Raw genomic sequence first — 2,500 nt, 5'->3', positions numbered from 1 at the left:
ATACATCACCTGCTTTTTTTTCTTTATTTCTTTCTTTTATTTTTTTTTCCTCTTTTTCTTTTCAACAGCAATTAGAGTCCATGGTCTTTGTTAATGACCTAGTCTTTCTGCTTCCCTAAACCTCCACAGGCTGCTTCCTCATCCTGGTCATTTCACCATCCTCATATTTGGGAGATCCTGATGTCCCCACTAGCGTAGGTTCATGCTGATTACCCTGGCAAGTACACTATTGCAGATCGCTGACCCAATTTCTGTCTTAGACATTCCCTTTTGTAGCTGCCATTGAGCTGTGCTTGTTTGAAAGGCTCAGGCAAGTTTTGATAAACTAACTCTTGTTTAAGCCATTTCTGCTAAAACTGTACTCCTAACAGATTTTGCAGCTGGTAAAATTAAGATTACCCCCCGTGTGATTTTTTTTACCTCTTTTTTTTTTTTTTTTTCCAATAACAAACCTAAAAGCAAATTAAATTGTAGTTGGTCCCTTTGGCTTCCAGCTTTAAATCATTCTCTTTAAAAAGTCACTCTGGAAATGGATTTTTCAAATGTTAACCAAAGTGACAAGTGGGCTGGAACTGAGATGGTGTGAAAATGCAGCTTCCACACGCACACGCGCATGCTCACGCTCTCCAGGCTTGATTCAGCTTTGGGGCATCAGAAGCTGAAAACTTCACCCCATCACAACAGCAGCTGCAAGGAGTGGAGGACAGAGCCAGACTGTTACCCAAATCTTTTCTTAACCAGCAGCTATCCTTGGCGTCACTCAGGAAGGGTGTCTATAGAATTTGGCAAGATCTTGGCTTGGTACTGTTAACAGGAGATGCCTCCATCTTTTCTAGCAGTTTATGGCCACCTTAACTCCTTTGACAGAACTGTCACCAACCCAGGGGGCTCAGCTGGCTGAACTCCCCACCACGTACTCTTCTTCCTTCTGTTTTCCTATCTCCTCCCGCATTTAGCCCTGTTTTCTCCCTAGTGAGCAGGAGTTGGCACGCTGCTGTTCCTTCGTCCCTCTTGGCAGCCTCCTCGTCAAGGAATGTCCAGGAAGGGCTGAAGCATGATGCTGAAGCTGATTCCCCCTGTACTTGAGTGAGTCCCAAAGGTTAGGACTGTTTTTGAGAAGAGAGACAAAGTATGTTCTAATGGTATCCTCAGGATGAAATACTAGCGAGTTTTTGACATACCCATGGTAGAAAGCTGTTTGCTGTCTTTAATGACTGGGTAAAGTCAGGGTCTGCTGCCACAGAAACACCCAGTGGTTTGCTGGATTTTAAGGAACGTTAAATGGTTAAAAAGCAGCTGCTGTGTCAGCTTATCACTGCAAATGCTTTGTGTAGTATTTTTATGTGTGGATCCCATTCTACATCAGCTCATTTTCTTCCTTGTACCTTCAGTAACAATTCCTACGGCAACAAAAATAAAATAAATTGGAGGAATATTTCTGCAAGCTGAAGGATCAATATCAATTCAAGGAGGAGTTCATAATGACCTTATGTGAGACAGAAATGGAAATACTCTGTACTTCTGGCATGTTTCTCTTCAAAATATTTGGAACATTAGTGACAATATAAAAAAGTTTGCTGACTGAGCTGATCAATGGAATGTGAAGGCAGTTTACTTTAAGGCTATTTACTTTCACACGGATTATTTATCTATTAGTCAGTCTGCATTCTACTCAAATGCAGATAGATGGGCAAAATGTTTTCTTGAGGATTACAAATCTACTGAGGGGATAATCAACCATCTGACTAAAATACATAGGCTAAACACCATCTGAGTGTTTAGCTGGTCTTTACCAGCTATTTGGAGGCTATGCTCTGTATAATGGTACAAGGTCATATTTAGGTGTTTTTTTTTTCCTTAGGATTTTTTCACTAGGGGATCATCTAATCAAAAATATCCAAATTAACTACTATGTTGATATGTTAATATGTTGCAAGTAAATTTGGGGATCCAACCAGGGTGTTCACTATCCACAACTACATATGACTTCAGGTAAAGAGATGTTCTTGTAATCCCACTGCATTTCTCTCTGAAGCAATCTGTTGTGAGGGAGAGTGCATAACTCAGATCTGAAGGATACACTTTGTCACAAAACAAGGCCACCAAAGGTTCTAGGGCCTCCTACCCTTTCACTTACACCAATCTGAAGGTAGTATAACCTTGTTGACTTAGAGGAATTACTCATGATTTTTGCCCTTGTTAGGAAAGTCGTCCCTCCAATGTATAATAATCTATGTCTGTTGGTTTTCATCATGAGCTCTGAAAGCTAACCTTGTCCTCACAGCACTAACTCCTTCCATCTCGTATGTGTGCATGTGTGTATATAATATTTATATGTGCATACACACCATGTCCAAACAATGGCTTTGTCTCTTTACTTAAAAAAAAAAAAAAAAAAAAAAAAAAAGTCATTTAATCATCTGCAGAATTATATGAAGCACATGAGTAAACATGGAGATATTAGTATTTCAGAATTCAAAAAAACCCAGCTGTGCTGGTG

General features: G+C 40.0%; 1 protein-coding gene across 3 annotated transcripts in view; it reads left to right on the top strand.

Annotated features, from left to right (window-relative positions):
• Positions 1-2,500, top strand: part of FIGN (fidgetin, microtubule severing factor) — a 104,098-nt gene that overhangs the window by 98,885 nt on the left and 2,713 nt on the right. For all 3 annotated transcript variants that reach the window (XM_068687708.1, XM_068687707.1, XM_068687709.1), the window contains one exon: positions 1-2,500. This exon is cut by the window's left edge and continues 4,595 nt beyond it; it is cut by the window's right edge and continues 2,713 nt beyond it. The gene's annotated coding sequence lies outside the window, so the exon portion shown is untranslated.

This window comes from Anas acuta, chromosome 6 (genome assembly GCF_963932015.1).
Source record: "Anas acuta chromosome 6, bAnaAcu1.1, whole genome shotgun sequence".
Classification (NCBI taxonomy): Eukaryota; Metazoa; Chordata; class Aves; order Anseriformes; family Anatidae; genus Anas; species Anas acuta.
This window is presented reverse-complemented; position numbering and strand designations above follow the sequence as displayed.